General features: G+C 45.3%; 1 protein-coding gene across 1 annotated transcript in view; it reads right to left on the bottom strand.

The window, feature by feature from the left end:
- LOC147709984 (class II histocompatibility antigen, M beta 1 chain-like) overlaps window positions 1-26,436 on the bottom strand; it is a 121,232-nt gene that overhangs the window by 49,925 nt on the left and 44,871 nt on the right. The window lies entirely within an intron of this gene.

Genomic DNA, 26,436 nt, shown 5'->3' with positions numbered 1-26,436 from the left:
CCATGGGTACAAGAGTGTCACCTGTGGGTATAAGAGTATCAGCTGAGGGTACAAGGGTGTCAACTGTGGGTACAGGAGTGTCACCTGTGGGTACAAGAGTATCAGCTCAGGGTACAAGAGTGTCAACTGTGGGTACAGGAGTGTCAGCCATGGGTACAAGAGTGTCACCTGTGGGTATAAGAGTATCAGCTGAGGGTACAAGAGTGTCAGCCATGGGTACAAGAGTGTCAGCTGTGGGTATAAGAGTATCAGCTGAGGGTACAAGAGTGTCTGCCATGGGTACAAGAGTGTCAGCTGTGGGTATAAGAGTATCAGCTGAGGGTACAAGAGTGTCAGCCATGGGTACAAGAGTGTCACCTGTGGGTATAAGAGTATCAGCTGAGGGTACAAGGGTGTCAACTGTGGGTACAGGAGTGTCACCTGTGGGTACAAGAGTATCAGCTCAGGGTACAAGAGTGTCAACTGTGGGTACAGGAGTGTCAGCCATGGGTACAAGAGTGTCACCTGTGGGTATAAGAGTATCAGCTGAGGGTACAAGAGTGTCAGCCATGGGTACAAGAGTGTCAGCTGTGGGTATAAGAGTATCAGCTGAGGGTACAAGAGTGTCAGCCATGGGTACAAGAGTGTCAGCTGTGGGTATAAGAGTATCAGCTGAGGGTACAAGAGTGTCAGCTGAGGGTACAAGAGTGTCAGCCATGGGTACAAGAGTGTCAGCTGTGGGTACAAGAGTGTCAGCCGTGGGCTCAAGAGTGACAGCTGTGGGCACAAGAGTGTCAGCTGTGGGCTCAAGAGTGTCAGCCGTGGGCTCAAGATTGTCAGCTGTGGGCACAAGAGTGTCAGCTGTGGGCTCAAGATTGTCAGCTGTGGGTACAAGAGTGTCAGCCAGTGGGCACAGGGGTGCCAGCCATGGGCACACGATGTGTCAGTCCTGGGTAGAAGTGTCAACCAGTGGGCACAAGAGTGTCAGCTGTGGGCTCAAGAGTGTCAGCTGTGGGCACAAGAGTGTCAGCTGTGGGCTCAAGAGTGTCAGCCAGTGAGCTCAAGAGTGACAGCTGTGGGCACAAGAGTGTCAGCTGTGGGCTCAAGAGTGTCAGCCGTGGGCTCAAGAGTGACAGCTGTGGGCACAAGAGTGTCAGCTGTGGGCTCAAGAGTGTCAGCTGTGGGCACAAGAGTGTCAGCTGTGGGCTCAAGAGTGTCAGCTGTGGGCACAAGAGTGTCAGCTGTGGGCTCAAGAGTGTCAGCCAGTGAGCTCAAGAGTGACAGCTGTGGGCACAAGAGTGTCAGCTGTGGGCTCAAGAGTGACAGCTGTGGGCTCAAGAGTGTCAGCCGTGGGCTCAAGAGTGTCAGCCAGTGAGCTCAAGAGTGACAGCTGTGGGCTCAAGAGTGTCAGCCGTGGGCTCAAGAGTGACAGCTGTGGGCACAAGAGTGTCAGCTGTGGGCTCAAGAGTGTCAGCTGTGGGCTCAAGAGTGTCAGCTGTGGGCACAAGAGTGTCAGCTGTGGGCTCAAGAGTGTCAGCCAGTGAGCTCAAGAGTGACAGCTGTGGGCTCAAGAGTGTCAGCCGTGGGCTCAAGAGTGACAGCTGTGGGCACAAGAGTGTCAGCTGTGGGCTCAAGAGTGTCAGCTGTGGGCACAAGAGTGTCAGCCAGTGAGCTCAAGAGTGTCAGCTGTGGGCTCAAGAGTGTCAGCCGTGGGCTCAAGAGTGTCAGCCGTGGGCTCAAGATTGTCAGCTGTGGGCACAAGAGTGTCAGCTGTGGGCTCAAGATTGTCAGCTGTGGGTACAAGAGTGTCAGCCAGTGGGCACAGGGGTGCCAGCCATGGGCACACGATGTGTCAGTCCTGGGTAGAAGTGTCAACCAGTGGGCACAAGAGTGTCAGCTGTGGGCTCAAGAGTGTCAGATGTGGGCTCAAGAGTGTCAGCCGTGGGCTCAAGAGTGTCAGCTGTGGGCTCAAGAGTGTCAGCCGTGGGCTCAAGAGTGTCAGCCGTGGGCTCAAGATTGTCAGCTGTGGGCACAAGAGTGTCAGCTGTGGGCTCAAGATTGTCAGCTGTGGGTACAAGAGTGTCAGCCAGTGGGCACAGGGGTGCCAGCCATGGGCACACGATGTGTCAGTCCTGGGTAGAAGTGTCAACCAGTGGGCACAAGAGTGTCAGCTGTGGGCTCAAGAGTGTCAGATGTGGGCTCAAGAGTGTCAGCCGTGGGCTCAAGAGTGTCAGCTGTGGGCTCAAGAGTGTCAGCTGGGGGTATAAGGGTGCCAGCTGTGTGCACAAGAGTGGCATCCAATGGGCACAGGGTTGTCAACTGTGGGCACTAGTGTCAGCCATGGGTAGAATTGTCAACCAGTGGGCCTAAGACTGTCAGCCAGTGGGCACAAGTGTCAGCCAGTGGGCATGAGTGTCAGACAGGCCACTAGAGTAGTGGCTCTTTACAGTTTGACTTCTGTTGACCCCCACTGAATCATCAGGATCCGGGGAACCCCACTGACTCATTACGGGAAGCCACGGTTCTCGGTTGTAGCATTTTTTTGATGATTTGAATCACTAAACAATATACAAAAACACTGAAACAAGCATCCATCTAATAAATAAACAAATAAAAAATGTGTCTAATACACAAACAAATATAAAAACTCCAAATGTTATATTTGATCCAAAGTTTCGAGAATTCCTGAATTCACTTGAGATCACTCATAGTCCATACTATATTTTGTTCGATGCTTTGCGCTGCTCACATGAATCAATCTGAGGACTTCATTTTTTGCCTCCAATTTCAAATTCTTTTTTATTTACAGAACATTTTAAAATGTTAAATTTTACAATTTACTTTTTCATTTATATAAACTTTATTTCTCTGTTAATATTATTTAACTTTCTAAGCAGTGGCAACTTCCTGAGGAGGCCTTGCAGACCCCATGGGTACCCGGACCACAGGTTAAGAACCTCTTTGCTAGAGGACGAAAGGAGGAGGGAAAGGAGAGAGAAAGGTGACAAGCGATGAAGAGGTAAGAATGAGGGATAGGACAAGAGAGAAAAGAAGATACCCGGCAGCGTGGAAGGAAGGAGGTGAGGCATTGATGGAGGAAGAGCAAGAGGGGAGGATACAAGAAAGAGAACACAATATGGAGTTTGGGGGTAGGGTAAGTCCTTGAGGAGGAAAGAGGGATATGAATGATCATCTTGTAGATCACAAACTTTTGCCAAAGGCGTCAAGGCGCTAGGGATAGAACCAGAGGTCATAAACAGTAGGGATGAGGCTTTCAGATATTAAAGTGCGAAGAGCCATGTTTTTAAAGAACTATGAAATGGTAGTTGCGCCTCTTGACAAGCGATCGTTAGCGGTAGAGTGTTCCAGAGCTTAGAAGTGGCGACGGCAAAGGCTCTCCCCCCCTATCTAGCCCTTCTAAACCTAGGGACTACTTGCCAGTTTTTATTGGCAGAACAAGGTTGTTTTGTCGGAACGAACAGTTGGAAGAGTCTTCCTTTAAGACAAAAATTATGAATAGCCTATGGAAGAGGCATAGGGCCTTAAACAGAATTCTCTTTCTAGGGAAGCCAATGTCATGTGCTAATTGCTGCAGAGACCGAGTGGAATTTAGGAAGATCCAGCACGAGTCTCGCTGCTGCATTCTGGACATGTTTCCGTTTATGGATGGTTCCCTTGTTAATGTCCAGGTAGAGAGCGTTACAATTCTCCAGCCAGGACAAACTCAGGGCAACAGCTGCCTGCTTTCGAGAAAAGAGAGAAAGACATGTAAAGACCTTCTTCGGGTCCTGATAGCCCCGAAACAGGTAGATGCAGTTCTATTGACCTGGGGGTCGAAAGAGAGATCATTTTCGACTATAACACCAAGATTCTTTGCTGATACAGCAGGGCAAGGGCATTGTCCGAGCATTACAGGCCACCAGGAGTGGGACCATATTGATTGTTGGCTGCAAAGACCAGGACCTCTGTTTTGTCCCCATTGAGTCGAAAATAGCTGTCTACCATCCAGGTGGCCACAACTTGCATGCATCTTTTAAACTTTGCTGCAGATGCTTCAATGCTGTTAGTGATAGACACAATGATGTGTGTCATCAGCATAGGGCAGAACCTCCAGCCCGAAGGATCTGATTACCTTGGCCAATGGTGAGACATAAAGGTTAAATAAAGTAGGACTCAACGAGGAACCCTGTGGAACTCCACAGAAGGTGGAAATGGATTCAGAATAGAATTGGTTCATCTTTACATTCTGTGACCTATCTGTGAGAAATGAGGACAGAAGCTCCAGAGCGCAGCCTGATACCCAAACTTCTTGAAGACGGTTAATCAGCCTTGTTGCCGAGATGGTATCCGAGGACGCAGACAGGTCCAAAAGTATTAACAGAGAGGTGTGCCCAGCATCTACTTGGGTACATATGTTATTTACTGCAGGTATTAAGGCAGTCTCAGAGCTGTGGCCACTCCTGAAACCATATTGAGAGCCGTCAAGCAGGTGATGTTGCTCCAGGTAGGTGCTTGGTTGGGTATTTAGATGCTTCTCCTGAATCTTAGCAGGAACTGGTGCAACGAGATGGGCTGATCGTTTTTAGGTTCTGAAGGGTCCAGGTTGGTTTTCTTTAGTAGAGGCTTAACCACCACTGTTTTCCAGTTCAGTGGAAAATGCCCCGATGAGATAGCCAGATTAAGCGTGGACATTACGTGAGGGACAATCATCTCCCTTCCTAATTTCATAGTCTTCAGGGGCAGGGTTCCAAAGGGAGCCCGGTTGTAATTCCCCCTAAGAGATGATCTTTGAGCAATTCTATCTTTCGAGAGTAAAATAAGATTTTTCTTCTTTGATGTCTGTTTTGTGTTCCGCTAGCTTGTTTTTGTGATTATAGTTCGATCGGGTCAAGATGTCGCCGCCGGATCCTCTCTTGGTGGTGACAAGTTTGTCTAAGTTTCCTCAACTTCCCTGAAAATCAGGGGGCAGTATGCTTTTTTGTGCCTATATAATGTTCTTTAAGGGAAGCAAGGGAGTCAATACCTGCTGATATGGGATATGGCAGAGAAGAAATAAGGGGGAGGAGGCACGGAGGAAGTAATGGGGCAAAGAATGTAGATAGTAGGAAAGAGCAAACGGGCTTTGACTTTTAGGGGGTAGTGGGATGGTGTGGGGTTTAACATCTAGTGCAGGGAGTACAAGCATGGCAGTCAGTGGCCCGGGTCCCGGACCGGTAGGAATTACAAAGGAACATTGAAAGGGGTCCCTTCTGGTCCCTGTATTGATGTCCTTAAGTGTACAGGCAAAAACACTGATCGATTCCTGAACAATGAGTGTGAAGAACATTAAAATAATCCATGTCGTCCTGCGTATAATTCACATTTTTTACTTAATTTTGCATCCCCTGAGAGTGTTCAACTTTCCTAGGATGCTAGGTTTCTGGTTTTTGTGTGTAGCGTATTGCTCTTGTAATGGAAGTGCATACATTGAACCAAGCCGATGACAGGCGTTTGTAACAGGCTACGAGTGAGTTATATCTAGGTAGGTATCTAGACAGGTGAGCAGCTGCACTCTGAAGTGATTACATCTTCAGTTGTGATAGTTTCTGGATCCCCAAACAGAGTGCGTTGCAATAGTCTATCCTGGATTGAACTAATGCTACAACGACCATCTTCTGCATTTCCAAAGAAATACATGGAAACACTTTCCTTAGCACTCTAAGGAGATGGAAGCAAGAGGGCGTGACCTGGTTTATTTGATTGGAGGAGCCAAGCTGTCTGTCAAACATCACTTCCAGGTTTGTGACCTCTTGAACCGGACAAGGAAGAGGTCCGATGTTAGCGGGCCACCAAGAGTTATTCCAGAGCGAGGTATTAGAGCCGAATTGAATAACCTCTGCCTTTTCAGAGTTTAACTTTAGGCAATTCTCTTGCATCTCTAGGACAATATTCGCAAGGCAGTTTCTAAAGTTGCTTACTACTTCGTCAACAACTGATAAAATAGAGATCACTATTTGCGTGTCTTCTGTATAGGCCACTCAGATTCGGTCAGAGCTGCTGCCAGGTTACTTATCAACCGTTGTTGGATTCACTCGTGCAATCAGCCCCTTTCCTCATTCTCGGACTGTGGAGTAAGATTTATTTTTCCCTCACCGAGCTCACGGGCCCTTCGTTTTTACCTTACAGCCAGCCAGATTTGGCATGCTGGTTTCATATATTTTGGTGCTTGCCCTTATCACAAGTCCCTCCCCCTTGGTCCTGAAGAAGACCCCTTAATAAGGTGGAAACAACCTTTATGCTAACAGGGGTCAAAACGTCGACACTTGTGTTATCATTTGTCAAACAGAGGTGACAGAGAATTTGTGTCTGTGCCCTCAATATTGTTATGATTTGCCATATATGTTTTTTTTGCGAACACTTGGCTGGATAGGTTAAAACATTTCTGAATCTATATAACTGCACATTACCTTCCATTTCTGTCTCACCATCACTTTATCCTTCATAAACACTTACCACTCCCATTCTGAGCACCAATACCATGCAAAGTTAGGTCATGGATTGCCTTGTTTATTTGATTTATTCTTGTGATACCCATTATGTGATGAAATAAAATCACATTTGCCCTTGAGCTGTTTATGGTGATGCTTTGTTTTTTTCCCCTCAAATGTATGATTAGATCTACTTTTTCCTATGTGTAAGTGCTATTGATTTACAACTGTGACCATCCTCTCTTGTACCACTTCTGCATAGGCCACAGCAACAAAGTCCGGATAGGTTTGACCAGAGGGGTGTTATAGATGTTGAATAGCGTGTGGTACAATGACAAACTCTCAGGCACTGCACAGGGTAAGGAAAAATGTTTTGAGACGAAATATCGAAAAGCCACACTTTGTTCTCTATAAGAAAAGAACAAGCGGAGGATGGCAAGACCTATGCCTCCAATCCTGACACTCTCTAGCCGGTTGACCAGCAGAGAATGGTTCAGCATGTCAAGCGTGGCAGAAAGAGCGATAAGAATCAGCATAGCCCTACCTCCAGAGTCCACCTGCCTACGGATCTCTTCAGTGGCAACTACTAATGCAGATTCAGTGCAGCGTTGTGGCCTGAACCCAAGCAGAGAGAAGTCTCAAATATTATGGGCACCTAAGAATATCATGCAGTCTTCATTAAGGGCCTTCTCCAGAATTTTAGCGAGTAAGGGTACTCTACATATTGGACAATAGCTCTTAGTATTCTCTGGGTCCAGAGATAGGGTTTTTTCAATAACGGGCAAATAGACGCCCACAGTACCTGTTTGAGAAGTGCCGTAAGATGCTTAGCGACTGTCTTAGAAACCATATGCAGTACAAATGGTGGGCAGGGGTCCAATGATGAGCCTGATTTAGTTGTCTCATGAAATCTGATGGTTCCTTCCTCAGTTAGAGGCGAGAAGCAGTCCAGCACAATCTGATTGAGTCCAAGATTCTTCCGTACTTTCTGAGATGGTGAGGAGGGGTGAAATATTTTTCAAGCTATTAGTCTTACAATTCAACGAGAATTAATCATAGACACTATGGAAGTGGGAGTCTCGGGGGACTGAGAAAGCCTGCAAATAGTGGATGGTGGAACAAGCACTTGGGCATTCTGGCGGGAAGTGAGTTCTCCTCAGAAATGAGGGTAAAGGGTCAGTTGAGCCGTACACAGGTGTCAATGTCACATCAATGTTCCTTCTTCCCTCCCCACTCCTCCTGATGACCCTCGGTTGTTTTTCTCTTTTTGCTGGACTGCCTTAAAGATATATATATGTATTATATAATTGTCCAAGCCTAATCGCTGTTAAAATGTAATCCTGTGTGAATTTACTATTTGTATATAGAGAACTCTAACCACTAGTATATGTATAGACTTTCCTGTTTTCAGTTTCTATTTTTGGTAAATTCTGGTGGTGTTTTTTCAGTGTTTTCCAGTGATTTCAATACTTTAATAAAACAGTGCTTTTCAGTGGTTACTCATTTTCACGCCATAAAAAAACTGAAACAGTGTATTACCGCTGTTCATGGAACGTTTTGCTTCTATTATTTTTTTTCCATTTTTCTTCAGAAATTATATACTTCTCTACATTTCAGAAGGTAAATACAGTCATGAAATAATTTCCATTGTCTTTTGATTCTGCAGCTCAGATTTAACAAGCATTTGCAAGGCAATAGGTCTTGCATTTATGCGAGTTTAAGCTATTGACATTGTAAATGACAAAGCCTTTTATTTATGTTTTAAAAACAAAAATAAAAGGCATTGTTATTTGCAATGTCAATAGCTCAAACTCACGTAAATGCGAGACATATTGCATTGCAAATGCTTGTTTAGAAGCAGGCACATCTTGTTACTGCATGTTTTTTTGTAACTGTGTTTCTTCGCCCTCATAATTTTTTTTGTTTATGTGGACTTTTGTTGCAAGGATATGGTGTAGAGATTCTAACTTTGAAAATGGGAAAGCATGTACTTCAGGTCTGTTGATTTCAAATGCAGTTTGTGCCACTTTTTTTGTTTGTGTGTGTGTGTGTTTATTTTGTAATTAACTGTTTGTATCTCACAGCGCGTTAATTATACCAGTATGTTTTTTCATTCTTAAAATGCAGTCCGTGTGACTATTGTGGGCCACAGTTCCAGCTCAATAAATACGAAAGTCCAATGAATAAATAAATGCCATAACAAACATTTGTTTTACATTTTTGGTTGATTCTTACAACGGATCTATTCAATTTAGAATTTTTATTGTCTTCATGTTAACTTATATTCAGCTGTTGATTTTTATTCTATAGCAACATCCTGGAGTACCACAAATAATCATATTCGTGCTGCAATACCTTCAACTAAATTTGACTATATATAAAATTAATAATCAACATTGGAGCGCTTACCATCTAAGTTAACATCTTAGTTTTATTCCTACACAAGCGATTTGAAGCACGGTTGTATTTCTCAGCTACAATAACGAAACAAGGAGCTTTCGTTCTTTCTCCAAAGGCACTTCACTGTTAGCTGTGCTTTTTTGCACTCTCATGCTCTGTGTCTTCAGAAACTTTTATTGCAAGGCTTTGGCATTGCGGTTACAGAAACTGACTTAGGAAATTAGGAAACGTGTTTGATTCTCTGCATCGCCTTTACATTCTGTGATTGTGTGCACCTTCTGTTCCTTATCTGATTTCAAGTGCAAACTTTGCCAATGTGTCTCTGCGTGTGTTTATTTTGTTATTAACTGTGTCTTGCCTCATGGAGTTCCAGTGGCGGCTGGTGACATTGGAAAGTAGTGAGGCGTAAAAGTTCAGAGTGTCCTGTCGAGTGTGAGCGTAGCGAGCGAACTCGACCATCATAAGGGGAATTTCAGAGGGGTCCTCCCTCAGAATATTTTGAAAAAATCTGAGGGCAAATGGTGCATATTAAAGCAAATTTAATAAAGCAACTGTGAACATGTAGCTATGACATCAATAAAGAGATTTCATAAGATAATTAGGTATCTTTAGTTACATCATCTCTAAAGGGCAGTGCGCAGTCAAAGCTGTCAAGAGTTGCAATGGGATCTGGTTTACATCAACACATAAACATATAAAAATGACATACAACATGCCACATAAACTGCCTTTACTCTCAAAATATTCCCCATAATGAGCCCTTTTAATTCCACATAATTTAGTCAACCATGCCACAGATTTCCTCCCGGAAAGCTACTTATTGCCAGTACCTTAGTTACAAAGATGACGAGTAGTTCTTGGGTCACAGAAAGTTGACTTTGACATAAGTTTCTACAGATGCAGGAAATACAAGATGAGAATACATAAGTGGGAAATCCTCTAAGAGTAACGTGGAGGAAGGGGTCAGTGTCTGTTTTTTTTTATCCAGTTTGCATGCAGCTCTTTGATTACAATTCATAGCTCAGTATGCTAGATTGTGATTGGAACTTATGAACTGCACAGTAACAAAAGGATCTCTGTGACAAAAGCAGTACCTACTGAGCATTGCAAATAAAATACTGCTCTGTGATCCGCCTAGTACATAGTCTTTACAGCAGACAAAGTAACCCTCCGCGCTACCTTAGATGACTCCACACTGCCACCAGACAAAACTCCAATCTCTCTCAGCAGGTATGTTAATTACCAGAGTTATCTTGGCACTTTTATTGTTGCCTGAAAACTGTTGGCTACAGGGAACTCTGCAGTGCTTTTAAAACAGCGGCACCGCTACAAAATGGGCCCCCCAACTCTTCCAGCCCACCTGGAAACTCCTGATGCACAGTACAGCCAGCCCGCCCTTGATGCAGAGGCTAATGCAGTGAGCATTACGATTCAAGTATAATTTAAAAAATATGCTCAATCTCTTACGCTGGCCTGGCTCAATTCATGCAAAACGGAATGACCAGTAACTGACAGTGACAGATTTATTGATGATTTTAAACAAAAGTGCCCTCTGCCTGTGCGCACCTCCTTTCTGCGCTGTCCTGTCTAATTACTTTCAATTAATGTCCTGATTCGGCGCACGCTCATCTTGGGTTACAAATAACACTATTTTTTAATCATATTTATTTCAAGTTGAAGCAGCTATCATTGAAAAATAATGTTACTTTTGAATCTGTTTTTGGTAAACAACGCCAGATGTGGAGAGAAAATACACCAGAGCACGATGAGTGACGTCATTGTCTATCAAAACATTGTCATGTAATAGCGAGTGGAGGGAGTCACTGTTACTTGGCCTCTTTAAGGTGGGCTTTATTTGCGGATGTCAGGAGACCTTTGGTGCGTGAGGGGGTGTGAGCAGCAGGGGTCAGTGAGATTACTCTTCTCATGTGCCTGACAACACTCCCCGGCAGGAGTTCGTTCATTTTACTGTCTTTTTTATTCTTAAAATGCAGTGCGTGTAACTGCATTGTGGGCCACAGTTTCAATTCAATGGATACGAAACATCGAAGAGCGTTTGGCATTACAGGCAGAGCTGATAAATGTGCAAATAGAGAAACACATTTGACTCTCAGCATTACCCTAACATTTTGTGAGCTTCCGTAATTCGCAGTCTTAAAACCCACTCAGTGTGGCAACTCCAACAACATTACAGCGCTTGATAAAATCTCTTCTCACTAAAGAACCAGCCAGCCAGTGCTTGCTTTCTGCATTTGGCCTTTGATGTGCAAACAGCATGCTTCAAGCTTAAACTATATGTGCCATGAACTATCCTCAGTTTAGTTGTTTTAAAAGCTTGAGGTTAGCCACACGGTCTATTACTTCGAAGTTTGCCTACAATGTGACTTTAAATTTGAAACATATTTAATTGCCACTTTTCTTTCTCAACACCAATATTTTCCTAATAATCGCATATTACATGCCTTTTTAAAGCAAGATTTACTATAAAACAGCAGTTTTTCTCTTGTTAAGTAAATGGTCTTTTTAAAGACCTGTGAAGTACTCGGGTGTGGCCGCAGTAAGACAGCCGGCAGACCACAACGGCTCCTCTCCCCCCACGTGAGCCAGGCAGGGGACCTGGTGTTGCTCTAGCCCTTGGGCCATTCACACCTTCGCTCCTCATGTGCAAAAGCAGTGTTTTCCCCTGACACCTTCGTGCCAGGACACCACAGGCAGGCCAATGGTTTGTAATGCTTTGGCTTCATCAAGTGGCCAAAATGTGCGACAACTATGAAAATCAGTGACACTCGGTTTAAACAGGGTCAGCTGATTTTCATCTGCTAGGGTACTGTCGGGCACAGTTGGTTTTAACCAAATTCCGGACAGCCTATATATGTAGTAGACCTCTGTACTTACTACCAGAGTTTATCTGTTTGTATCTCATCCTTGAGTGACTCTACAACTTCTACATGTGACATTTTTTCATCTTTATATCTCTTCTTTGAGTGACTTTACACCTTATACATTGGCAATTTTTTTCTGTTTGTATCTCTCATGTAATCCAAAGTCCTTATGCATCGCAACTGGTTCTTTTGTAAAGTGCTCTGACACCTTTGTTTAATGTTCGCGCTATATAAAATCGCATTAAACAAATAAAAAATCAAGAAAATGTGCTTGGAAAGTCAGGGCACAGGCACATAAGCCCCACACAGACATCAACACTTTAAGAACAAGCCTGTGCCGTACCGACAGAAAAAAAGGGAAGATAGAGGTAGGGGGAAAAAAAGGGGTGTTTTTCAGGCAAGGAAAGAGAGCAAGGACAGGGCACTGCAGAAAATTCAAAGATCAATAACAGTGTCGCCTGGAGTGGAATGTACACAAGCTTATTAGACAATAATGTAAGTGTCAACCCACTCTTGGGTGTCGACGTTTCGATCCCTATAGCTCTACTAGATGCATGGGATCATCATCAGGACTTATGCAATAACAGAACATGCCTGAATGAGAAAAGCCTGTTTAGGAGAAAAAACAAAGAAAGAAAAGTTCTTTAAAGATCTGTTAACCACTAAGGAGTAGTTTTAGAATTAACTGCCCACGTTGTAACACATTCGAAATCGCAGTGCGTAAACCAGTGCACGGTGTTTGTGCCAAGTAGAGGAGCTTAACATTGCTAATTTCACAGTATTCGGAATCGCAGTGGCATGCGTGAACTTGATTCGCATAAAGGACCGTGTGGTGAAAGTGATTGTTCAATTCGTATACTGGTCTTAAAAAGAGTGCAGTGAAAATGCAAAGTTGCATTACTTTAATACTTTGTCTTTTTAATCGGAAAAGGATTGGACTGGTGGGGCTAGTTAGTTATAATGGAGAGATAAGCCATACCTCTATGGTGCGAGGGGAAGCCTCACAGTGAAGGTTTCTTTAACTTCTAGGAAAAGGCGGAAGTAGTAGCGCCAGGCTAAGGATACAATAACAAGCCTGTTATTGGGAAAACTGCCTTTTTTACAGGGATAGTGAAGCATACACCGCATGCACAAACTGAGACATACCACGCGGTTGTGTGTCCACGAGGTCTTAGCTGGGGTTCAGTCAATGTGTTATTTCGGTGGTTTAAAAACCTCAGCGCCCGTCTATGTTTGAGTCGGGTGGCCGCACTGAAAACAACAAATGTGTCAAGGATTAGGGTGGGATAATGGGAGCTAAGGCATAGCGGTTCCGAGCAGGAACGGTAGGCGGTTACCTTTCTGCCTCTATATGCGAGCGAGGTCCGGAATCCAAAATTAACGGCAACAATGGCCATATACTCCGGAAGTCAACAGTGTGACGAGTGTGCGCTGTAATAAGGAAGAAAAGGAAACTCGGCTCAATGCGATGCTTAGGGCGGGGGCCAATACTGGACGTGACTCTGAAATAAAAAACTACTTACGAAGTCAACAATGTGGCTTGCCTCGCCCTGGGGTCCAACAATGTGGAAATCACGCGCTGCAACAAAGAGTGGAGAGTCAGCTTAGACAGCAGGCTCCGTGGGCCCCTTATCGAGTCACGCGCTATGCTGACTCTCCACGCGCTAAGCTGACTCTCCACTCTTTGTTGCAGCGCGTGATTTCCACATTGTTGGACCCCAGGGCGAGGCAAGCCACATTGTTGACTTCGTAAGTAGTTTTTTATTTCAGAGTCACGTCCAGCATTGGCCCCCGCCCTAAGCATCGCATTGAGCCGAGTTTCCTTTTCTTCCTTATTACAGCGCACACTCGTCACACTGTTGACTTCCGGAGTATATGGCCATTGTTGCCGTTAATTTTGGATTCCGGACCTCGCTCGCATATAGAGGGAGAAAGGTAACCGCCTACCGTTCCTGCTCGGAACCGCTATGCCTTAGCTCCCATTATCCCACCCTAATCCTTGACACATTTGTTGTTTTCAGTGCGGCCACCCGACTCAAACATAGACGGGCGCTGAGGTTTTTAAACCACCGAAATAACACATTGACTGAACCCCAGCTAAGACCTCGTGGACACACAACCGCGTGGTATGTCTCAGTTTGTGCATGCGGTGTATGCTTCACTATCCCTGTAAAAAAGGCAGTTTTCCCAATAACAGGCTTGTTATTGTATCCTTAGCCTGGCGCTACTACTTCCGCCTTTTCCTAGAAGTTAAAGAAACCTTCACTGTGAGGCTTCCCCTCGCACCATAGAGGTATAGCTTATCTCTCCATTATAACTAACTAGCCCCACCAGTCCAATCCTTTTCCGATTAAAAAGACAAAGTATTAAAGTAATGCAACTTTGCATTTTCACTGCACTCTTTTTAAGACCAGTATACAAATTGAACAATCACTTTCACCACACGGTCCTTTATGCGCATCAAGTTCACGCATGCCACTGCGATTCCGAATACTGTGAAATTAGCAATGTTAAGCTCCTCTACTTGGCACAAACACCGTGCACTGGTTTACGCACTGCGATTTCGAATGTGTTACAACGTGGGCAGTTAATTCTAAAACTACTCCTTAGTGGTTAACAGATCTTTAAAGAACTTTTCTTTCTTTGTTTTTTCTCCTAAACAGGCTTTTCTCATTCAGGCATGTTCTGTTATTGCATAAGTCCTGATGATGATCCCATGCATCTAGTAGAGCTATAGGGATCGAAACGTCGACACCCAAGAGTGGGTTGACACTTACATTATTGTCTAATAAGCTTGTGTACATTCCACTCCAGGCGACACTGTTATTGATCTTTGAATTTTCTGCAGTGCCCTGTCCTTGCTCTCTTTCCTTGCCTGAAAAACACCCCTTTTTTCCCCCTACCTCTATCTTCCCTTTTTTTCTGTCGGTACGGCACAGGCTTGTGTCATGCTATTATTGTACTGTATATTTGACATTGATTGTTGAGAATAAATTCCTGTCCCGGCTGGTTCAGGATATCTTAAACCGTATAGTTTCCATTGTGTTCCTATACTACATTGCACATATGCTGAATAAGCTAGGCGCCATTGTCCCCTATAACGAAGTTATACCCATGGTCCTTAGCTATCCGTTGGGTTCCCCTTGTTTCTATAAAACGCTTGAGCGCAATCACCAGGATTGCAGGGTTTGTCTTAAACTCTAAATACCTCACGGTTGAGGTTGACCTTCCTAGTGCTTCTGTACGCACACCTCTATATCTTTCTAGAAATCTAAAATACTTTTTCCTTACCTTAGCCTTAGGAGATGTCAGACCATGCCCCCTTGTACACCGCAGAACATATTAAACATTTATGTACATTACCATCACTTTTGTCTGAAACCCCAGATGCCCCAGAAACTGTTGTGTCCAGTTTACCTGAGCAACTAGAGAAGCTCAAGAAAAAACAGGTCAGACTTCAATTAATGGTGTTAATGCTTACGGATTATCTCAAGTCCGGAGTAATCCCACTAGGCTTGCAGGTTTGTAATATCCCGGGGATATTCACGGACAACCCAAAGTACATTACAAACTTCAGCCTTATTGGTACCACATGTTCGAGACAGTGGTTAGCACTTGGTATTGACATTGCTACTGAGACATTGAAAACCCTGGAGACAGAGATTGCTGGCCTCTTTAAACAAATTAACGACTCCGACCCTACAGCTTAATGTAAAAAGTTGCTAGAACAAGTAGACAAAACAGTGGCCGACTATTACCGCATCGAACAGAATAAAAAATCTAACAAAATCAAAAAAGACATTAAGAACTATAGTGCCGAGTCTACTTACCCATATCTGAATAAGGATTTCTATACAAACAGGCCTTATTTTAACCCCCAGAACAGACCGTGGGGCCGTTTCAATAAACGACAAAACATAGTGGGTTTCTCAGATACCTCAGAGGACTCATCTGATAATTCAGATCCAGGTGAGGGAGGAAGCAACCCAAGAAGGGGTCGGGGAGGAGCACAGGGCAATAATAATTTTTTAGCCAGAGGTCAGCCAGGCACCCCACAGAGAGGGAAGGCCAAGAAAACCAGGAAATGGTTCAACGCTCCAGGAGAGCGGAGGACCCGCAACAACTTTTACCAGTGGTAGCATCCACAACACAAAATTTGACTGAGACCTTACCTATTTTCAACCTGTCAAACCATGTCCTTCAACACTCTGAATTAGAACTTTTGAAGAAAGGGCTGTTATTTGTCCCTACGGTGCGCCCAAATTATATGGAACTACAAACAGAGTTACTGCGATTTTTTAGACTGGTTCGTCTGAAAGCATTTTTTCAATTACATCCTGCACCTGAACCAATTCGCAACACTCCTTTTTCCCCCCCTTCCACCTTTTTACCAATGGCGAGCATGATCCCGCCGGAAGTTATCACGTTTGAGAAATTGATTCTCAAGGAGGTTGAGGTACTCGAAAAAAAGAAATTGTTTATTCCATTTAATATTCCCAAAATTGAAAAGGATGCAATAGATTCACTTAAATCCAACGCGGATCTAATCATTAAAAGCGCAGATAAAGGTGGAGGTATTGTGTTACAGAATATTGACACATATAAGAATGAGATTAACCGCCAGCTAAGTAACAGGGAACATTACTTAAGACTGGGCCGCAATCCAACGCTGGAAATCCAAACTCTGATTAAGAGAATTACTACAGATGCCAGAGATGAAGGTTTCCTCAGCAAAAAGGAATACAATTTCCTCAATGTCAAGTGCCCAAGGCTTCCGGTCATTTATACCCTCCCGAAAGTCCACAAGAACACTGAAAACCCACCAGGCCGACCAATAGTTTCGGCCTGTGGATCTATCTTGGAACCATTAGGGTCCTATGTAGATTTTTTCATTAAGGACTTCGTGCCTTCCACGTGCTGTTACGTTCGTGACAGCATGCAAATGATTAATCTGGTTGAACATCAATCCTTTGACCCCAGTACTCAAACACTCTGTACACTGGATGTAGAGTCGCTCTACACTAACATACCCCAGGGAGCGGCTCTACGGGTCATTGAAAGGACACTAGACTCAAGGCCACGACCACACAGAGTTCCCACAATATTCATACTACAGCTGTTAGAACTATGTCTCACAAAAAATTATTTTGTCTTTGACGGTGTGTTCTTCCAGCAGATAAAAGGCACCTCAATGGGAGCAATTTTTGCTCCCCACCTGGCGATTCTGTACATGGACGCACTAGAGACAGGTACTATTCTAGCTGACACCAACCCATTCAAGACAAGCATTGGTGTCTGGCGACGCTATATAGATGACATATTTCTAATTTGGAATAGTGACAGGGAAATTCTAAATTCATTTCTACATTGGTTGAACAATAACTGTGACAACTTACAGTTTACTCTCTCACATCACAAAACTGAGATACCATTTCTTGATCTCACGATTTACCATGAGGCAGGCGAACTATTGACTCGCCTATACAGGAAACCGACTGAACGGAATACCTTACTAAGATACGACAGTAACCACCCCAAAGCCCTTAAAGATTCTCTCCCTTACTCGCAGTTCCTTCGGATTAGACGGAACTGCTCTTCAAAGACTGATTACTTCAGGGAAGCAGGTGTACTTTGCTCGAAACTCAAAACACGAGGGAATCCAAACAGAATAGTAAGAAATGCCTCAAAACGAGCATGGTACTGTCCGAGGGAGGTGCTACTCCAACCTAAGACTAGGCCGAGTTCAGAGAGAATAGCCTGTGTTACAACCTTCTCTCCAATTTCAAACAAAATCAGAAAAACAATTCTCCGTCACTGGCCAACCCTCAACTCAGGACTACTAACGTTTGATAAACCTTTGTTTGCTTTCAAAAAAAGTAGAAACATAAAAGACCATCTTGTCCGTGCAGCCCTCCCTGCACCACCTTCAAACAGCACTATTGAGTCAAACTGGGGAATGCCACCTCTGAGAGGTCGTGTGAAATGTGGAAATTGTATTGTTTGCGATCTGACACTTGAGGGGCGCACTTTTAGTCACAATAACATCACAACCCACATGAAAGACTTCACGAACTGCAACAGTTGCAATGTGATTTATGCTATTGTATGCCCTTGCCCTCTAATGTATGTGGGGCAAACGACACAGAAAATAAAGACCAGAATAAGCCAACATCGGAGCCGCATACGCTGTGGAACCCTGAACGCCCCATTGGTTGAACATTTTGCCAACATGAACCACTCAGCGGACGACTTGAAATGGACTATCCTGAAAACTGTCAAATTACCACAGAGAGGTGGTAATTTGCAACAACTGCTCAACAGGGAGGAACTAAAATCCATTATACAATTCAACACAATTCATACAGGTCTCAATCGAAGCGAGGACTGGACAACATTGCTGTGATTGAACGACTGATTTATGTAAATATGTTCCAGGAACAAAAAGTGGGAAGTAAAGAAAAACCTTGTTGGTTACAAATACGTCATGTGTAAAGATGTAATGACCACAACATGATGATGAGACATTCTGGATACAATCTGACATCTGGGTTCGATGAATGATAATAATTGTTTTTTTAAATAACCAGTCACTTTTTCACAATAGTCACTTTCGTCTTGTCACATTGTCACTATCAACGTTTTTTAGTCCAGGCAGCCTCACAGCCCTTTGACTAGTCCATCCCACCCTCCACTCCAAGATGGCTGCTGCCTAAGCGCCATAGCCGTTCAAAGATGGCACCCGAATTAATCAACACGTGACCAGTGTTTAAGTATACAATCCGCTCCAGCGGACATGTCCCTACACTGAAACCGGCATTGTCGGAGCACCCCTGGGAGAGGCGAGTCATATCATGACTAAGTAAGTAATGCGGAATTGACAGCAGGCTCCGTGGGCCCCTTATCGAGTCACGCGCTATGCTGACTCTCCACGCGCTAAGCTGACTCTCCACTCTTTGTTGCAGCGCGTGATTTCCACATTGTTGGACCCCAGGGCGAGGCAAGCCACATTGTTGACTTCGTAAGTAGTTTTTTATTTCAGAGTCACGTCCAGTATTGGCCCCTGCCCTAAGCATCGCATTGAGCAGAGTTTCCTTTTCTTCCTTATTACAGCGCACACTCGTCACACTGTTGACTTCCGGAGTATATGGCCATTGTTGCCGTTAATTTTGGATTCCGGACCTCGCTCGCATATAGAGGGAGAAAGGTAACCGCCTACCGTTACTGCTCGGAACCGCTATGCCTTAGCTCCCATTATCCCACCCTAATCCTTGACACATTTGTTGTTTTCAGTGCGGCCACCCGACTCAAACATAGACGGGCGCTGAGGTTTTTAAACCACCGAAATAACACATTGACTGAACCCCAGCTAAGACCTCGTGGACACACAACCGCGTGGTATGTCTCAGTTTGTGCATGCGGTGTATGCTTCACTATCCCTGTAAAAAAGGCAGTTTTCCCAATAACAGGCTTGTTATTGTATCCTTAGCCTGGCGCTACTACTTCCGCCTTTTCCTAGAAGTTAAAGAAACCTTCACTGTGAGGCTTCCCCTCGCACCATAGAGGTATAGCTTATCTCTCCATTATAACTAACTAGCCCCACCAGTCCAATCCTTTTCCGATTAAAAAGACAAAGTATTAAAGTAATGCAACTTTGCATTTTCACTGCACTCTTTTTAAGACCAGTATACAAATTGAACAATCACTTTCACCACACGGTCCTTTATGCGCATCAAGTTCACGCATGCCACTGCGATTCCGAATACTGTGAAATTAGCAATGTTAAGCTCCTCTACTTGGCACAAACACCGTGCACTGGTTTACGCACTGCGATTTCGAATGTGTTACAACGTGGGCAGTTAATTCTAAAACTACTCCTTAGTGGTTAACAGATCTTTAAAGAACTTTTCTTTCTTTGTTTTTTCTCCTAAACAGGCTTTTCTCATTCAGGCATGTTCTGTTATTGCATAAGTCCTGATGATGATCCCATGCATCTAGTAGAGCTATAGGGATCGAAACGTCGACACCCAAGAGTGGGTTGACACTTACATTATTGTCTAATAAGCTTGTGTACATTCCACTCCAGGCGACACTGTTATTGATCTTTGAATTTTCTGCAGTGCCCTGTCCTTGCTCTCTTTCCTTGCCTGAAAAACACCCCTTTTTTTCCCCCCTACCTCTATCTTCCCTTTTTTTCTGTCGGTACGGCACAGGCTTGTGTCATGCTATTATTGTACTGTATATTTGACATTGATTGTTGAGAATAAATTCCTGTCCCGGCTGGTTCAGGATATCTTAAACCGTATAGTTTCCATTGTGTTCCTATACTACATTGCACATATGTTGAATAAGCTAGGCGCCATTGTCCCCTATAACGAAGTTATACCCATGGTCCTTAGCTATCCGTTGGGTTCCCCTTGTTTCTATAAAACACTTTAAGAACAGCATCACTTTTATGCAGGGTTCAGGTGAAATGGCAATGTGCGTACGTCAAAGTCACTTGAGCAGTCACGCAGGGACACAAGGTGCAGACAAAAGAGCAACGTGCAAATGTCAGAGTCATTGAACAGTCATGCGGTGATGCAAGGTGCAAACACAAGAGCAACATGCGGAAGGTAAAGTCACTAGAACAGTCATGCAGGGACACAAGGTGCAGACACAAGGGCAACATGTGGACATCAACGCACTTGAACAGACACACAGTGCCAGAGTGTGCAGACACAAAGGCAATGTGCAGACATCACTGTCACCTAAACAATCACATGGTGATGCAAGGTACAGACACAAGGGCAACGTGCGTACGTCAGCATCCCTTGAACAGTCACACAGTGATGGAAGGTGCAGACACAAAGGCAATGTGCGGACCTCAGCATCACTTGAACAGTCCCGCGGTGAAGCAAGTTGCAAAAACAAGGGCAACATGCGGACGTCAACACCACTTGAACAGGCACATAGTGGCAGAGGGTGCAGACACAAGGGCAACGTGCGGATGTCAGCATCACTTGGACAGTCACAGGGTAATGCGTCGTGCAGCCACAGGGCCAACGTGCGGAGGTCAGCGTCACTTGAACAGTCACACGATGATGCAAGGTGCAGACACAAAGGCAACGTGCGGACCTCAGCATCACTTGAACAGTCTTGCGGTGAGGCAAGGTGCAGGCCCAAGGGCAACATGCAGACATCAATGTCACTTGAACAGTCACGTGGTGATGCAAGTTCCCGACAAAAGGGCAACGTGCGGACATCAGTGTCACTTTAACAGTCACGGTGTGACGCAAGGTGCATACACAAAGGCAATGTGCAGACATCGATGTCACTTGAATAGTCAGGTGGTGATGCAAGTTGCAGACACAAGGGCAACGTGCGGACATCAACATCACTTGAACAGGCATGTGGAGACCCAGGGTGCAGGCCTATGGACATCAGCAGTGCATGTCCAAGTCCTCACTTAGAGGCAGCAGAGGGCAGCACTGGGCAGAAGTTGCAGTCTGTGGCTTCTCAGACATCCTCACAGCTAGGGCTTGAACCCTAAACTATGCCTGAATGCCGCAGGTCCTCCACATCCAGTGCAATCCTCCTCCTCACCCCACACTGCGACAGCAACAAAGCGTTTTCCTATGTCCTGAGGGTCCTCCTTTACCTTAAAGGGTACAGTCTGGAAGTCTGGCCCTTGCTTTCTCTACACAGGTGTGCACTGAACACAGGGCAGGGTTATTTACAGTCCTAGGGCACTTGGGCGAATTAAACCATACAATCACATTCAAGGTCAGTCCCAAAGGTTTGGGGGGACAAATCAGGATAAAGTGCATTTTACTTTCAGTGTGACACGTCTCCATGGCAACCAGTTACGTGTTAATCTACCACCTTTGCTTTGGGTTCAGCCCTCGGCAGCTCAGACAAATGCAGCAGTCCATCGACCTACAGAAGGTGTGCAGCTCTGGTCATGCCTCAGGCCATTCCTTTTTAGGTCGAGCCTAGCGCAGCGCGCATACACTGCTCTATGGGAGGCTTATTGTGAGCATTCAAAACTTCTCCGTGTGGGTTTCACTCCTCCCACACATTCCATTGACTTTTGCGTGTGTCTTTCAAGAATGAAAGCACGCAAATGGCCAAAGGCGGGTGCATGTCCTACTTCGTCTTGAAATGTTCCCTCCCATGGCATTTTGGTCTCGGGAGCAACCAGCGGCATGCAGGGTGCAGCTGCATTCCTCCCTCATGGTGGCTCATGTTATTAATTAAACACAGCGAGCTCGCTTTCCCTTTGGAGGACGCGCTTATTTATTTATACGTTTTATATAGCGCGAGCAAGATCCCGAAGGATATCAGAGCGCTTTACAAATGGGTGAAAGGAAGGTCATAAACCCAATATCGACATCAAGTTAGAATACACAACATGAATAATCGAATGATTCACAGACAAATGACACAAATGAGAGTAATACATTAATGCCATGGTTTGTTTTTAAGAAAACACATTACAAGATTGCTGACATGCATGGGTACACACAGCAGCCACCTTGAAATTGGGTTTATTAAAAACAAAATGCATTTCAAGAAAGCAATGGCAAAGCCAATACGCCAGCAGTAGTGTCATGATCCCTCCTGCCCCCGTTCCACCAGCTAGAGCGGGGACAGGCCTCTATGAGGTGGGGGCGTCGTAGGCATGAAAAAAAGCAACTGAGTGGAGCTTTTTTGTGTGACACACAGCCTCAGCTCGGTTGCTTACTGTCACCGGTACAACGCCTTTGTTCTCTTTGGACAGAAGCTGCATCTAACAGGGGAGTAAGAATACATCTGCCTTTCCTTCCATACCTTCCTATAATGAGACGCCTTTGCTGGAGTGTTTCACCTGTGTTTCCTGTAAACTCACAAGATCTCTATTCAAAATACAAGGTTCCTTGAAGCAATTAAAAAAATAAAAACTGAGGGGGGAGGAGCCAAGATGGCGACCGGGATGGTCGAGTAGTCCCTCGGCTCCTGGGACCATCTCCTCCTGCGCATCTATCCTGCCAGTGCTCCTGTATTAAAACGGCACGACTGTGTACCCGATCCCCTCTGGCGCCCGGCGGAGAAATTCTGAAGCCCCTACCTGAATGCTAGCGGTAGTGCCGATCGAAAACATCCTGAGGCCTGTAGTGGACTTGAGACCGGGACCTCTAGTTGGAATCCAGGCTGGCCGCTGAGCGATCAACAGCGGATGACTGCGGCGATTGGGTGCCGGCCGGAACACGTCAACCGGGAAGGGGCCGATTCTCGAGCTGTGCCTCGGCTGGACTGGCGGCGAAGCTTGGGATGTGCCGGCTTGGGCGCATCTCTCAGCAGTGTTCACACGGCTTGCCCGGCTGCAGCGACGGCTTGTATTTAGCCTGGCGATCGGCGGGTAACTCCCGACCTGTTGTTCGCTTCCACACCCGACGGGGCACTTTGCCTTACAAACTGCTCTCAAGGTTCTGACTTCCTTTGCCGCCACTGTAGCCCTACGCATTTATCCCGGCCTGTGACGGTGGGACCGTGCAGGTGACTGCAACGGACATGGATATCGCTAACCGGGAGCGGGCTGCGTCCCGAGTGATTTCTGGACGGCTGGAGAGGACCGATGTTGTCGGGTGAGGCACAACAGAGATGGCCGATATGGTGACCTGATGTCGGCTATTGCTGACCTCCGAAGTGCAATGGAATACACTGCTCAAGATCTTGCCAGCAAATTTGATGCGCTTGGAATGGAGAGTCCGAGGCTGGCTGGACAGACAGAGCACAGCTTCACACCGCATCTCCTGCCTCTCCATTACAAGATGGCGGCCCGAGTGCCATTGAAGAGACTCTTTGTCCCGTTGCATCCCCTGCTGAGGAACTTCTACATCCAGTACACGGTGTGGACTCTGAGCCGGACTCGTGTTCGAAGCGCCCGCTCCGATCCTTGCTCCCTTCATACTGGAAGTCGCCATTGCTGCCATTGGTTGATTTTGTGTCTTCCTTCTTTGGCCCGACTCTGTCACATGCTACCTTGCCTATCTGCTTTCGGTCCTGGTTTGAGTCCCCGGAGCGCCTTGAGGCGGCCATGGTTGATGCCCGGTTGCTTATTACTGGTGTTTTTGGACTATGGTTCTCACCCGTGCTCCACAATGTGAGGAGGGTGTACTTTGTACCCTCCCTGGGATCACTGGATTTCCTTGTGCTTGACACGTCTGGGTGTTTATACCACAGTGACACTTTTGGACTACCGAACACGTCTTCCTCGGTTGCATTGATGTGCAGTGGCGGTAAGGAGAAAACGGTACAGGGATAAACACTTCTTCCTAGGGACTGGCAGATTCCTCGTTATTGACCGTGGCAGATGGGTGGCGTGCTGTTTACTCTGATGGTGCGGTGTGTTGCCTTCGTGCTTTACACTGTTTTGCTGCGAACTGTTTCCTGTCACCGTACTACCTATCTTGTGTTCATATTGTACTTGCGGGAGGGAGCAGCCGAGGGACGGCTTCCCTTTGGATTTTCATAGTTCGCAGTGGCGGAGAAGAGATACTGGGTCAGGGGTGTGCGCTTGTGCTCATGGTTTGGCGGTTTCCTTGTTGCTGCCCTGGACATGTGGGTTGTGTTTGCTAACCTTGACTACGCTGTGAGCTGCTTTTGTGCTTCCAACTTCTTTTGACTGTAATGCTTACCATCACCGGACATCATACTTTGTGCTGTTACTGGCCTTACGGGAGGGTGGAGCCGGGGGACGGGTGGACTCCTCCCCGCCTTTCTTTATTTAATGAGAGTTTTAGATTAGGACCCTTTTCTTACTCTCTATATTTCGAGACTCCTTTTATTGGGCGACAGGCACACTGCTAGGGGGGGATAGGCCGTAGCCAGCTGCAGGGGTGCAGGGTGGGGGGGTGGATGGGGGGGGGGTTGTTTTTATTTTTGGTTCTATGGGCCTTCTATTCTTTTTCTTTTTCTCCTTTTTCTGGGTTTAGACGTTTATCTGCTGGGTGGTGCGCAGCGATTATGGCATTTTGTTACATTGTGTATTTGTCTATCCTGATCGTACTAGGCCGGAACCAACTTGTTGTGCTGCGATATCCTGCTCCTGTCTATCCTTCAGAAAAAAAAATTGAAAATTAGACCTCAGTATTCCTGTACCAGATCCTTTGCGCTTATTGTGTTGCAACGTACTGTATCTGTGAGCCCTTGGGCTCTTTGCTGAGTTGTATTTGCGATTTTCTATCAATAAAGGTCTTCCAAAAATGTATTAAAAAATAAAAATAAAAAAATAAAAACTGGCAATAAGAACCCAATAATGAAATTCCACTACAGACTTTGCTGATTGCAGGAGCCAAAACAATATATATTTTTTTTAATAAACCAGAATGTATTTTGCTCTGTGCAGAAAGCGCTGGAACGCCATTTTTAGTTATGTTATCTCCACAACTTTTACATAAAAGATTCCCTAATACTCCGGATACATGCTGGACTTGTACCTCTCCAAATGCAAATCTATTTCATTTGTTGTTCTCATGTACACCACTATATACTTTTTGGAAACAGGTCTGGCTTGTTTTCCTTTTCTCATCCTAGTTATTTTCCCAACTCGTCCCAGTTTCTTCTTTCCCACTAGCACCCTCCTTCACATTCTTATTTATTTAAATGTTTTATGTGCCCATGTTGCTTCTTCGCTCATGCCGCGATCCAGGTATCATTTATTTAAGAAAAATAATACTGTGACTCAGTCAACGCTGCCTGCGTAATAACGCTTGTTTTTTCTATTAACCGCCTCCATCCTGGTTCTTTTTGTCCTGTTCCCCCGACCCATCACTGTGTATTCTTCCCCGCTTACACTCCCTCTCCAGTTTCGTTATATCCTTTATTTGCCATGTTGATTCTTTCCATTGCCAGGCACCCCTTATTTGTGTTGTGCTTCTGCCCACCCTGCCCACCATCGTCTCTCAGTTGCTCATGCTCTCAATAGCAGACCTTTGTTGCACAGCTCAATGTTGCCATGAGCTGCTTTTGTGTAGCAAAGGCACTAGTGCGGGTGTGAGGAGGCTGACGTTTCCTGGGTCAGAGTGCCATGGCTGGGGGCAGGCATGCTGAGATCAGTCAGGCATCTGGTCCCAGCCAAACAGACCTTATTCTCTGACCCCTGATCAGCGTGTGAACTTACCTCCTTTGCAGTAATGTGGCCCACACAGGCACCTTCTGCTGGCCATGACCTTGCGCTCTTCAAGGGCCATATGTTGGGAAAGTTCATTATCTCTCAGTGCCCCTCAACCGCTTGCTAACCCCTCTGCCTCCCAGAAACTCACAAACAGTGCCCAGAGCGAGGCCCAAGAAACAACCCCTGTCCTTTGCAATGCTGTGTGGCAGCTCAGCTTAAACACCTGCCTATCAAAGGGAAATACTTACATACCAGAATCACACGTTCATGTTTGCAGGTCGAGAACATGAGTACAATGGAACATCATGGCTACAATTACGGAATGCTAGTGCCTACATGAGTGTATGGTGTGCGCTATGATATCCTGGTGATTTGTGATGTCTTATTGCATTTCAGATGAAAGGAACAGGGCGGACTATCTATCTATCTATCTATCTATCTATCTATCTATCTATCTATCTCTCTATATATCGCCCTCACTCTATCTGCCTATCTATCGCCCTCACTCTTTCTATCTATCTATCTATCTATCTATCTATCTATCTATCTATCTATCTATCTATCTATATATCGC

This window comes from Lissotriton vulgaris, chromosome 5 (genome assembly GCF_964263255.1).
Source record: "Lissotriton vulgaris chromosome 5, aLisVul1.2, whole genome shotgun sequence".
Classification (NCBI taxonomy): domain Eukaryota; kingdom Metazoa; phylum Chordata; class Amphibia; order Caudata; family Salamandridae; genus Lissotriton; species Lissotriton vulgaris.
Note: the sequence above shows the minus strand (reverse complement) of the source record. Positions and strands in the feature narration are given on the sequence as shown.